This window comes from Schistocerca nitens, chromosome 12 (genome assembly GCF_023898315.1).
Source record: "Schistocerca nitens isolate TAMUIC-IGC-003100 chromosome 12, iqSchNite1.1, whole genome shotgun sequence".
NCBI classification, from domain to species: domain Eukaryota; kingdom Metazoa; phylum Arthropoda; class Insecta; order Orthoptera; family Acrididae; genus Schistocerca; species Schistocerca nitens.
The window spans coordinates 91615380-91629642 of record NC_064625.1 but is presented as its reverse complement, the minus strand read 5'-3'; positions in this window follow the sequence as shown (position 1 = coordinate 91629642).

Sequence of the window (14263 nt, the reverse complement as noted above, 5' to 3'; positions counted from 1 at the left end):
GAAAAGAAATATATGGCACAATCTGATTAGACCATGGGATCGCCGGCCGCTGTGACCGAGCAGTTCTAGGTGCTTCAGTCTGGAACCGCGCGACCGCTACGGTCGCAGGTTCGAATCCTGCCTAGGGCATGGATGTGTGTGATGTCCTTAGTTTGGTTAGTTTTAAGTAATTCTAAGTTCTAGCGGGCCTGATGACCTCAGGCGTTAAGTTCCATAGTACTCAGAGCCATTTAAACGATGGGATCGGTTGGTAGGTCACATTCTGAGACATCAATGGGTCACCAGTTTAGTACTGAAGGGAAGTGTGAGAAGCAAAAATCGTAGAGGGAGACCAAAAGATGTATACAGTAAGCCGATTCAGTGACATCATGTCACTGCAGTAGTTACCTGAGACGATGTGGGTTGTACAGGATATAGTAGCAAAGGAAGGTTGCATCAGTCTTCGGACTGAAGACCGCAACAACAACATCCTTTCATCATGAATTTTAATTCTGCCCCTGAACTTATCCGTTATTTCCGTCATTACTACTTCGATATATAGATTGTGGGCGAAAGGCTACATCCCTGTATTACACTCTCTTTAATCTGAGCATTCTTGGTCAATCTTTCTTGTTTCCTCTCGGTTTCTGCACGTATTGTACATTATCCGTCTTTCCCTGCAGCTTACTCCTATTTATCTGCACGCTGGTGAGCAGATAAATGAGGTATTTTAACTAATGGATCCCAGCAGAGGTTTTCTCTTATGAAAATGGAAATAATCAGTTATTATAGTTTTATTAGAGGTGACTGACAACAGCTCTTAAATATTTCATGAAATGCGTGGATCACTTGCAGCTGTCGTTACGTCCTTGTGACTACTGGTTCTGCTTAATAACATAATCACAGGGAAAAATTTCGTATATTATTTACGCCCCACATCATGTCACTGCCATGTTGTTATGACGTGTCATGATACATAACTAATGTAAGCAATTTTATGCTGTGATAATGGTTATTATGTATGTTTGTATCTGGAGATATCCAGCCACCATATAATTGTACAATTCGCTACTAGCTTCGGTCAACGACCATTATCAAGCTTAGCTGGCATTAACGGCAGTGAAATTATGCCATAATTTGAACAGACGTAGGACTTTCTTCTTGACGAAGATTTCGTACACAGTTGTTGTTGTGAGAAATTTTTTAGGTGCTGTGGTGGGCTTATAAGACCAAACAAGTTTTTTTCAAGTTATGGCGTAACTTTCCTGCCTTTTATGACAGGTAAGTTTGATAACGGTCATTGACCGAAATTATTAGCGGACTGTGCAAAATAAATGACAGCAGAATGTTTCACCATGAATTTTAGCATGATGGTTATTAACCACAACCGGTGCTCATAATAAGGAACACATCGACAGCTACGTGTGATGCATTTCATTAAAAAAATTCTATTAGCTGGCAGAGGGAATACTGACATCGACAATTTCAATTTTAGAAGAAAAAAAAGTCCTTCATTAAAATTGAGGGCTGGTCAAAGACTTTGACCCTGATGAGATCGCCACCGAGGTGCTGAAAAACCTGAATTAGAGACGTTAATGACAGACGATAATTATACTGTGAAAGCCTGCAGAGAATCAGTATTAAGTGAAACAAGAGAGCTTTTTGCTTCGAGTAAAGACAAACGGTAGGTGGCCAGCCGAAAATTCCATCCGCACTGAAATATTGGTATCTTCCACTATTTTGAACATTAATAGAGTATTCGCTACGACTCGAATGAGAATCAACCATGACAGTACTGCACACATAAACAAGTTTTCCTGTCCGTACTGGTGCATATATTCCTACTCCGAAAATTTAACTGTGATTACGAATTAATTATTTATGATACATTTTTTTAGTTAGTTTCGAGTTCTATCGATCATTTGTACACTTTTCACAATGATGTGGAGTCATTTTACATTCATACGACACGCACATATAAACATTGTTACATACTGATTATTTACAACTTGTTTTTATTTGCAGGTACGAATAAGTAATACGTAGTCACTACCTCTCACATATTACACAAACGGAAATTCGTCTACGGAATAGAAGAGTTGTCTGGCAGAAACTTTTTGGTTCAAATGGCTCAAATGGCTCTGAGCACTATGGGACTTAACATCTGAGGTCATCAGTCCCCTATAACTTAGAACTACTTAAACTTAACTAACCCAAGGACATCACACACACCCAAGTCCGAGGCAGGATTTGAATCTGCGACCGTAGCGGTCGCGCGGTTCCAGACATAAGTGCCTAGAACCGCTCGGCCACAGAGGCCGGCCTTTTTGTTTTGTTATAGAATTTAATTTTATTGTCTGGCACACATTTCATATCATCCGGCTAAGTGTTCAAAAATTTTGGTGACTACATTGCGCGTCCCTTTCTGTGCTAAAAGCAGCTTCAGTGTGTAATAATGAATAGATGTAGACGATATTGTTGTTTAGCAAATTTTACGTTTTTTTAACTGGGAGCACGCTGCGTGCATGGCTTGTGGTGTAATGCATAAATAATCTAAAAAGTAAACACAGCCTAATCTGTAAAACGCTCTTCTGCACGAAACAAATAGCGTGTTTCAAAAAGTATTATTATTATTGTTATTATTATTACAAGCGAATTGTCCCAATAAATGGAAGACATTAGGCACACAACTCAATCAGCTTCTCTTTAGATTCTTCTTGTTGTTCCAATGGGTTTTCATTCTTTTCGAGAAGGCTCGCTTACGTTCTTCCGACCACTTTGATCTGTACTGTTTCATTGTTGCTCTGATGTAACTTCCCATTTGTCTGCCTTGTGTCGGAAGATGTCTCTTTCTGATACATCTTATGTTTACATTTTTGAGGTCCTTTCGAATTTCGTTCAGGCCAGGTGTTGAGTTCTTAAGTCACATTACATTATTAACTTTTTTTTTGTAGTCTGTTGAGATAACCAAGGAATTTAATTCCCCTTTTCTTAATGTCAATTTCGATTTTTCAAAACTTTTCCTTTATTTTGATTGACTGTAGTCTCTGACAGTCTTGGCTATGTCTAGCTCCTCAAATTTTCCTAATGATCTTTCTCTCCTCTTTCTTGATTTCTTCTGATTTTTTCCCATTCGTGTTTTCCGTTAAGCGTCAGCGTTTCTCTTGCGTAGAGGACTGTTGGTTTTATGACTAGTGCCAAATTTTTGTCTGTCTTGACATGGATTTCTTGTTGTAGAGGTCAGACTAGCCCTAAGCTTTTTTTAGTTGTTGGAGGCGATTTTGCTGTGAGATATTTTCAGGGTCTGTGGTTCGATGAATTCTCGTAGGCATTGAAAGTGCGGGACCGTGCTGATTTTGTTTTCATGCTCGCGATTTCTACCTTTGAACACAAGAATGCAGTTGTCTCGAATGAGATTTGTACCCTTGCTTTTCCTGCTAATTCTTTAAATGTGTCGAGTTGTTTGAAGGCAGTCTCTTCGTCCTCTACAGGTACTGCCAGGTCGCCTGCAGACACATGGTATGGTAGGCAGTGGTTAGTTTTAGAAAGCCCTCTAGGATTGGTTTTCAAAATCCACGTTTTTTGAGTTCTTCCTCCAATTCTTCCACATCCTTTTCTGTGAAAACGTCGAACAGGCTGGGAGACAGTCCATCTCCTTATCTCACACCTATTTCTATCTCAAAGGATTCTACGTTTTATTATTATTTCTTTCCTTTCTCAGACGTTATGTCTGGTTAAAAATGGAAAATGACGTGGACGTTGTTCAATCGTGACTTCCATTTAACTGTAAGGTATATGTTACATTGCATTTAGGAACTTTCGGGTAATTGAACATGTATCAATAATTACAGATTTCTGTAGTTGTATATATACCTTTGGATGTAGCTGTATTGCGTTGATGTACTGGTGGATATTGTATGGTATGACTCCTGTAGTTGATAGTATGATTGGTATAATGTCAACTTTATCCTGATGCCACATGTTCTTGACTTCCTCAGCCAGTTGGATGTATTTTTCAATTTTTTCTCCTGTTTTCTTTTGTATATTTGTTGTATTGTGTATGGATATTTCGATTAGTTGTGTTAATCTCTTCTTTTTATTGGTGAGTATGATGTCAGGTTTGTTGTGTGTTGTTGTTTTATCTGTTATAATGGTGTTCCAGTATAATTTGTATTCATCATTCTCTAGTACATTTTGTGGTGCATACTTGTATGTGGGAACGTGTTGTTTTATAAGTTTATGTTGTAAGGCAAGCTGTTGATGTATTATTTTTGCTACATTGTCATGTCTTCTGGTGTATTCTGCATTTGCTAGTATTGTACATCCGCTTGTGATATGGTCTACTGTTTCTATTTGTTGTTTGCAAAGTCTGCATTTATCTGTTGTGGTATTGGGATCTTTAATAATACGCTTGCTGTAATATCTGGTGTTTATTGTTTGATCCTGTATTGCAGTCATGAATCCTTCCGTCTCACTGTAATATTGCCTTTTCTTAGCCATGTGTTGGATGCGTCTTGATCGATGTGTGGCTGTGTTGGATGATACGGGTGCTTGCCATGTAGTGTTTTCTTTTTCCAATTTACTTTCTTCGTATCTGTTGATGTTATGTGATCTAAAGGGTTGTAGAAGTGGTTATGGAATTGCAGTGGTGTAGCCGATGTATTTATATGAGTGATTGCTTTGTGTATTATTATTATTATTATTATTCGTTAACATCTGGTGGCAATGCCAACACCACCCTGAAATTATGTCCTAGGAAAACGGAGCACAAAGCAAACAAGGCTAGTACCATCGGTAAAGCATCGTATCAGAAATTAACTTTCGCATAAAAATAGTTTAGTGCATTTATGAGCATATGTAAGTAAATTAGCAGTTAATTTGTACAAACAAAATATCATAGTGGCAAAATTAACATCGAACGACGAAACACTATTGGATTAACGAAAATACTTTAACGAAACACATTTATAAGTAGGCTGTTCAGAGATTGTGGTGATTACGATTAAATTAGATTCTGAAACACTGTGGCACTGACAAGGCAAGTCTAATTAAGCCTGCTTGGGGAGATGTGGTCTAATGTTTACTTACTTCTGTGGCAGTTCGTGCTATCAAATCTGCCTCTAGATCAATAGCCAAAGTCGCCGCTGTTCGCTTTCCACGCCACTTTCATTCACCAATCAGACATTTGTCTTCCACTTCAATGTAATTCACAATCACCAGTTCATTTAAAATTCCATTACTCTACAAGCTTCATTTTCGTAATTACCTTGTTCGTGCGAGATCCATTGCCATACGACGGTGTCTTCAATTAATCAGGATCAAAGTTTCAACGCGAATACTGCCTTTGTGTATTCCCTTTACAATCATATGGACACATAGACAATTAGCTAATTTTTTTTCTCGCTATTATCGTGAAGCGACCTGAACCAAAGCACATCTTGGAGCGAGTCACTAAATATACGCAGAATGCTGATAAAAGAAGTTACAAAATCAGTAAATTAAAAAGAAAATACAAACAAGTGAAAGCCTATACAAATTGGAAAAGGAAAGCTTTAAACTGCAACGGGTAATACTTGTATAGAAAAATGGAATACGTTAGAACGAACCTTTTCGGTTTTGGTCTAAAACTGTCTAATTAGTGACACATATACAGGGTGTTTCAAAAATGACCGGTATATTTGAAACGGCAATAAAAACTAAACGAGCAGCGATAGAAATACACCGTTTGTTGCAATACGCTTGGGACGACAGTACATTTTCAGGCAGACAAACTTTCGAAATTACAGTAGTTACAATTTTCAACAACAGATGGCGCTGCGGTCTGGGAAACTCTATAGTACGATATTTTCCACATATCCACCATGCGTAGCAATAATATGGCGTAGTCTCTGAATGAAATTACCCGAAACCTTTGACAACGTGTCTGGCGGAATGGCTTCACATGCAGATGAGATGTACTGCTTCAGCTGTTCAATTGTTTCTGGATTCTGGCGGTACACCTGGTCTTTCAAGTGTCCCCACAGAAAGAAGTCACAGGGGTTCATGTCTGGCGAATAGGGAGGCCAATCCACGCCGCCTCCTGTATGTTTCGGATAGCCCAAAGCAATCACACGATCATCGAAATATTCATTCAGGAAATTAAAGACGTCGGCCGTGCGATGTGGCCGGGCACCATCTTGCATAAACCACGAGGTGTTCGCAGTGTCGTCTAAGGCAGTTTGTACCGCCACAAATTCACGAAGAATGTCCAGATAGCGTGATGCAGTAATCGTTTCGGATCTGAAAAATGGGCCAATGATTCCTTTGGACGAAATGGCGGCCCAGACCAGTACTTTTTGAGGATGCAGGGACGATGGGACTGCAACATGGGGCTTTTCGGTTCCCCATATGCGCCAGTTCTGTTTATTGACGAAGCCGTCCAGGTAAAAATAAACTTCGTCAGTAAACCAAATGCTGCCCACATGCATATCGCCGTCATCAATCCTGTGCACTATATCGTTAGCGAATGTTTCTCGTGCAGCAATGGTAGCGGCGCTGAGGGGTTGCCGCGTTTGAATTTTGTATGGATAGAGGTGTAAACTCTGGCGCATGAGACGATACGTGGACGTTGGCGTCATTTGGACCGCAGCTGCAACACGGCGAACGGAAACCCGAGGCCGCTGTTGGATCACCTGCTGCACTAGCTGCGCGTTGCCCTCTGTGATTGCCGTACGCGGTCGCCCTACCTTTCCAGCACGTTCATCCGTCACGTTCCCAGTCCGTTGACATTTTTCAAACAGATCCTTTATTGTATCGCTTTTCGGTCCTTTGGTTACATTAAACCTCCGTTGAAAACTTCGTCTTGTTGCAACAACACTGTGTTCTAGGCGGTGGAATTCCAACACCAGAAAAATCCTCTGTTCTAAGGAATAACCATGTTGTCTACAGCACACTTGCACGTTGTGAACAGCACACGCTTACAGCAGAAAGACGATGTACAGAATGGCGCACCCACAGACTGCGTTGTCTTCTATATCTTTCACATCACTTGCAGCGCCATCTGTTGTCGAAAATTGTAACTACTGTAATTTCGAAAGTTTGTCCGCCTGAAAATGTACTGTTGTCCCAAGCATATTGCAACAAACGGTGTATTTCTATCGCTGCTCGTTTAGTTTTTATTGCCGTTTCAAATATACCGGTCATTTTTGAAACATCCTGTATTATAGTTCTGCTGGAAGCCTATTGAAAATAGATCCTACAGCACGCTCTTGTGCAGTGCTTGAAGGAGAGCATGATTTGTTTCTTTAATGACAGACTACGATTACAAAATTTTTGTTGTCAGATTATCCATCTCAGTGTGTAGCGTCCATCTTCAGATCTGCAGCAAAATAGGAAAACCTACGACAACTAACGGACAGTCTACATCTTGTAATACAATAAATTATGACGTAATGAAAAGGTATTATTTTTATATGTATAAAATACACGAGCGTAAAAACATGACGATACATAACTGTTCGAAACACAGCCCGATACAATAAAACCATAGTGTTGTCGTCATGAGATACGAAAGGAAAGTGGCTTAAGCATCGCCGAACAGAACTAATACAGTCGTTATATGAAGGGCGATACAGACATTTTTCATCGGTTTCCAGCCTCTATTTTCTGCGATTTTTGTGAACATCCGAAATACTTTACTCGAAAGTATGGAAAGAACAAAGTTGTTACATGCAAACAGTCAATTGTACTTCAGAATATATGTGTCACTTGGAAAGACTTCTTCCTGAGTTCATATCTGTCTGCAGCGCTAAATGATGTGGATATGATTGTAATTCAGGAAGGGAGACATTGAAATTCGTGACAGCGTATTTCAATTTACTCTGACCTTTGTTTCCCTAAGACATTTATACTTATACGTGACTAGCCTCCAAAGTATACTTAAGTGTCTGGTGGAAGGCTCGTGGAAACACTTCCGCACTATTTCTCGACCGTTCCACTTTCGAACAGCCGAGGGAAGAACGAACATGGAACTCTTTCTGTGCGAGTTTTGAATTCTCTTATTTTATCTCGGTGGTAATTTCTTCCTATGTAGGCAAGAAACAACAAAATATTTTCTATTCTGGGACAAGAAATTTGAAAATGGATATTTCGTGATAAGATATCGCCGCAAGGAAAAACTGTTTTGGTTTAGTTATCGCTACCCCCAACTCGTGTATCACATCCGCGCCATTATCTTCCGTAGTACAAAACTAGCTGCCCTTCTTTGAACTTTTTCGATGTCCCTCGTCAATTACACTCCTGGAAATGGAAAAAAGAACACATTGACACCGGTGTGTCAGACCCACCATACTTGCTCCGGACACTGCGAGAGGGCTGTACAAGCAATGATCACACGCACGGCACAGCGGACACACCAGGAACCGCGGTGTTGGCCGTCGAATGGCACTAGCTGCGCAGCATTTGTGCACCGCCGCCGTCAGTGTCAGCCAGTTTGCCGTGGCATACGGAGCTCCATCGCAGTCTTTAACACTGGTAGCATGCCGCGACAGCGTGGACGTGAACCGTATGTGCAGTTGACGGACTTTGAGCGAGGGCGTATAGTGGGCATTCGGGAGGCCGGGTGGACGTACCGCCGAATTGCTCAACACGTGGGGCGTGAGGTCTCCACAGTACATCGATGTTGTCGCCAGTGGTCGGCGGAAGGTGCACGTGCCCCTCGACCTGGGACCGGACCGCAGCGACGCACGGATGCACGCCAAGACCGTAGGATCCTACGCAGTGCCGTAGGGGACCGCACCGCCACTTCCCAGCAAATTAGGGACACTGTTGCTCCTGGGGTATCGGCGAGGACCATTCGCAACCGTCTCCATGAAGCTGGGCTACGGTCCCGCACACCGTTAGGCCGTCTTCCGCTCACGCCCCAACATCGTGCAGCCCGCCTCCAGTGGTGTCGCGACAGGCGTGAATGGAGGGACGAATGGAGACGTGTCGTCTTCAGCGATGAGAGTCGCTTCTGCCTTGGTGCCAATGATGGTCGTATGCGTGTTTGGCGCCGTGCAGGTGAGCGCCACAATCAGGACTGCATACGACCGAGGCACACAGGGCCAACACCCGGCATCATGGTGTGGGGAGCGATCTCCTACACTGGCCGTACACCACTGGTGATCGTCGAGGGGACACTGAATAGTGCGCGGTACATCCAAACCGTCATCGAACCCATCGTTCTACCATTCCTAGACCGGCAAGGGAACGTGCTGTTCCAACAGGACAATGCACGTCCGCATGTATCCCGTGCCACCCAACGTGCTCTAGAAGGTGTAAGTCAACTACCCTGGCCAGCAAAATCTCCGGATCTGTCCCCCATTGAGCATGTTTGGGACTGGATGAAGCGTCGTCTCACGCGGTCTGCACGTCCAGCACGAACGCTGGTCCAACTGAGGCGCCAGGTGGAAATGGCATGGCAAGCCGTTCCACAGGACTACATCCAGCATCTCTACGATCGTCTCCATGGGAGAATAGCAGCCTGCATTGCTGCGAAAGGTGGATATACACTGTACTAGTGCCGACATTGTGCATGCTCTGTTGCCTGTGTCTATGTGCCTGTGGTTCTGTCAGTGTGATCATGTGATGTATCTGACCCCAGGAATGTGTCAATAAAGTTTCCCCTTCCTGGGACAATGAATTCACGGTGTTCTTATTTCAATTTCCAAGAGTGTATATCTGATACAGATCCCTTACAGCGCACTAGTACTACAGAGGAGGATAGACAAGCGTAGTGTGAAGCAATCTCTTCAGCAGGTTTACTGCATCTACTGTGTTCTCTGACAACAAAACGCCGTACCTCTGGTACGTCTTTTCGCCTTCGCCACAACATTATCTATGTTATTCATAATTAAAATTTCTAGGTTTTTGTTTGATTTACAGTGCAAAGGAAATTTAAGGGAGTTTGTTTAGTGTTCATGTACACGACCTCACACTTTTCTTTCAATCTGACAGGCTGCTCTGTTTGTCCTCCCATATTATTTACGTAGCCTGAGAGCAGAAGAGGGCCTATAACACTTCCTTGGAGAATCCCAGGTATAAGTTCGGACTCATTAGATTACGTCCCGTCATTTACTACAAACTGTGGCGTCCCAGACAGGAAATCACGAATCTTGTCCCACAACTGAGACGATACTCAATAACATGCAAACAGATTACAAGAAGCTTATGAGGAACGGTATCAAAAGCTTCTTGAGCGAAAAGATTTCTTTCATGCCATATTTTCTGTTCTGTGGTGTGTTTCTGACATCATCAAGAAGTAAAAGGGGAACATAAAAAAAAATGCAGTAACGGAGTATTGAAGTCGCGTTTTGGTAAATAAGTAATATAACGCTTAGCTAATACTTTATTGACATCACTTACGGGTAACTTAGAAAGAATATTATACAGGCTAAAAAAACGTTGTTATAGTCACTAAGCATTATGTTTCATACTACGATGTTACACATGTGTTAATTCTAATGTTACGTATTAATCTTCTCCGTGTTTTCTTTGAAATATAGTGTGGATGGGTTGAAGTAGAATATGAAATGTATGACACGGTGTTTAAAATTTCAAGATACTGGCTGTAAACATCCATTACCGTAAAATCTCACAAGCAGTGGTTAAAACTGATCATTGTTGACGCCCTGCTTCAGTAGTGTGACTAGGCCCATGTGTGGTTCCCATGTTGTGGTTCTAATGTTGGAAGACTTAATCTCTCATAGAATTTATCGTAATGTATATAACAGAACCATGTTAGTCGTTTTTCAATCAGTAGCTGGTTATCAAACAGTTTGTTTAACCAGCTTTCATCATTTTGTTTATCATTGCGGTGTACAGATTTAGCTACAGCAAGGAAATGAGCACCAAGGGCTAGCACGTTATAATTACCAGGCACTTCGTTTTATAACTAACTTTTCGCAGCTAAGGAAATATGTAAATTACATAGTGGAAAGCAGTAACATATTTCCGCATTATACCCTACTGATTCCTGATGTCGCACGGTCTGTACTGATGACCTATTCTTCTTATAATTAAGTTGGGCTACAATACTTTTTCTCTCTGGGAGTGTAATCTGTACGTTTTCATTTAATCTGGAAACCAATATAAGCTTTATTCTCCTTTGGAAAGCTTTCTACCTCTTGAGCTGCGATAGCATGTTGAAGATTATGTCTAAACGTGGATATAGTTATAGGCTAATGCAGATAGTGAAAAGTGCTCATAAAAATATACACATTGTAATAAACACAGGTAGGAATCATCTAGAAGAAACAGTTGCTAAACAAAGTGTAACGGAAGGGTGTGGACTACACCCTACCCTTATAATATTTACATTGTACAGGAATGAATACGACCTTGAATGATCACTACATCTGCTGAAATAAACAAAGAACGCGTTGTAAACGTTTCCAGCAATAAAACGAAAATAACTGCATTCAGACGAATATATCAAGTCAGATCATAATTCAGTTTTAGAACAAATGTCTCGAATCTCTCAATCAGAAAACAAGTTTGTTTGCGTTGCCATCTTCCGCAGCAAGCATATAAATACTTGTTTTGTACATAAAACTGCGTTTCCCTGCTGCTACTTAATTTATTTATCCCATACGCGTTTCGCCTTATCTTGTTCTAAGGCATCACCAGTGGGATCTACAACAATACGTTTTTGTTAGTTTTAGATTATTAAACAGTTTACGTCACGATTTTTTTGTAACAAAGTAATTACTTATGATTTTGTGATCTGTGTTTCCTCATATCTGGCCTGGAGGTCGCACTACCACTTTTATTACTGTCATATACGAACAACTCAATTAGATTGTGACATAAGTTTTGATTTTGACTCCGACACTGAAAATAAAATACACAAATTCGAAGTTTTTTGTGGTGACATTGGCAGATCATAACGCCGTAAATAACAAGAAGCGATTACCAGACCACCAAAATATTTTGGAAACTGACGACGGCTCCGTTTTCAACATGAATGATAAAATTCTAAGTATCGCGAAAACAGGAGACAACAGCTCATGAAGATCCAGTTCACGGAATTACCAAAAAGATCCTTAAATTACAGAGTCATGGGACATATACAGATGGAGGTAGTATCGCGTGCGCAAGGTATAAAAGAGCAGAGCATTGACAGAGCTGTCATTTGTACTCAGGTTATTCATGCGGAAAGATTTCCGACTTGGTTGTGCTGGTACGACGGGAATTAACAGACCTTGCACACTACTGGCCATTAAAATTGCTACACCAAGAAGAAATGCGGATGATAAACGGGTATTCATTGGACAAATATATTATACTAGAACTGACATGTGATTACATTTTCACGCAATTTGGGTGCATAGATCCTCAGCAATCAGTACCCAGAACAACCACTTGTGGCCGTAATAACGGCCTTGATACGCCTAGGCATTGCGTCAAACAGAGCTTGGATGGCGTGTACAGGTGCAGCTGCCCACGCAGCTTCAACACGATACCACAGTTCATCAAGAGTAGTGACTGGCGTATTGTGACGAGCCAGTTGCTCGGCCACCATTGACCAGACGTTTTCAATTGGTGAGAGATCTGGAGAATGTGCTGGCCAGGACAGCAGTCGAACATTTTCTGTATCCACAAAGGCCCGTACAGGACCTGCAATACGCGGTCGTGCATTATCCTTCTGAAATGTAGGGTTTCGTAGGGATCGAATGAATGGTAGAGCCACGGGTCGTAACACACCTGAAATGTAACGTCCACTGTTCGAAGTGCCGTCAATGCGAACAAGAGGTGACCGAGACGTGTAACAAATGGCACCCCATACCATCACGCCGGGTGTTACGTCAGTATGGCGACGACAAATACACGCTTCCAATGTGCGTTCACCACGTTGTCGCCAAACACAGATGCGACCATCATGATGCTGTAAACAGAACCTGGATTCATCCGAAAAATTGACGTTTTGCCATTCGTGCACCCAGGTTCGTCGTTTAGTACACCATCGCAGGCGCTCCTGTCTGTGATACAGCGTCAAGGGTAACCGCAGCCATGGTCTCCGAGCTGTTAGTGCATGCTGCTGCAAACGTCGTCGAACTGTTCGTGCAGATGGTTGTTGTAGTGGACTGTTAAGGCAGCCAGTCCACAGTGAAGTAGCCGAAAGGGCACGCGTCAACTCACGCCGTCTGGCGTTAAGTCTGGAACAGGATTCGTAATGAATGTGATAAAGTAAAGAACGTAGCTACTAGAACACTTAACTTTTATATTGTCCCTTGGTATACAGCTTTCTGGATGATACAAGTGAGACTCTATCTTGAGGTACATGCAACGTTACAAATGGTTAATGGCGCCTTACTAGGTCGTAGCCATTAACTTAGCTGAAGGCTATTCTAACTGTCTCTCTGCAAATGAGAGAAAGGCTTCGATCAGTGTAGTCGCTAGCAACGTCGTCGTACAACTGGGCGAGTGCTAGTCAGTCTCTCGAGACCTGCCTTGTGGTGGCGCTCGGTCTGCGATCCTGACAGTGGCGACACGCGGGTCCGACATGTACTAATGGACCGCGGCCGATTTAAGCTACCACCTAGCAAGTGTGGTGTCTGGCGGTGACACCACAGTTGTTGTCTTGCAAACGTCCCCATCTGTTGACTCAGGGATCGAGACGTGGCTCCACGATCCGTTACAGTCATGCGGATAAGATGCCTCTCATATCGACTGCTAGAGATACGAGGCCGTTGGGATCCAGCACGGCGTTCCGTATTATCCTTCTGAACCCACCGATTCCATTTTCTGCTAACAGTCATTGGATCTCGACCAACGCGAGCAGCAATGTCGTGATACAATAAACCACAATCGCGATAGGCTACAATCCGACCTCTACCAAAGTCGGATACGTGATGGTACGCATTTCTCCTCCACACACGAAGCTTCATAGCAACGTTTCACCAGGCAACGCCGGTCAACAGCTGTTTGTGTATGAAAAATCGGTTGGAAACTTTTCTCATGTCAGCACGTTGTACGTGTCGCCACCGGCGCCAACGTTGTGTGAATGCTCTGAAAAGCTAATCATTTGCATATCACAGCATCTTCTTCCTGTCGGTTAAATTTCGCGTCTGTAGCACGTCATCGTCGTGGTGTAGCAATTTTAATGGCCAGTAGACGCATGGGACATTCCATTTCGGAACTCGTTGGAGAATTAAACATTACGAGATAGCAAGTGTCAAGAGTGTACCGAGAATAGCAAACTGAGGCGCTACATCTCACCACAGACAACGCAGTGGCTGACAGCCTTCACTTAACGACCGACAGC